Raw genomic sequence first — 289 nt, forward strand, 5'->3', positions numbered from 1 at the left:
CAAGCTTCTCCTGACAATACGGTGATTTGTTGACTATGCGACAGCAAGTTGTTTGGTTATGACACAATCGTTAGCCTATTTTTACAAAAATGTCTGCCACGGAGCCATAACGTGAGCTACAAGGTAATGAAGCCTTTTATGCATTGTTGTGTTTCTTTAGAAATAAACAACGGACAAGTAGTGTCTTTAAACGCTTCAGATGTAAAGTTATTCACTGATAAAAAGTGGCGCCAAAATGAATGGCAGTCAATGGGATGCTGACTGCAGGTGATGGCTTCATAGCATTAAA

Source organism: Etheostoma spectabile, chromosome 2 (genome assembly GCF_008692095.1).
Source record: "Etheostoma spectabile isolate EspeVRDwgs_2016 chromosome 2, UIUC_Espe_1.0, whole genome shotgun sequence".
Classification (NCBI taxonomy): domain Eukaryota; kingdom Metazoa; phylum Chordata; class Actinopteri; order Perciformes; family Percidae; genus Etheostoma; species Etheostoma spectabile.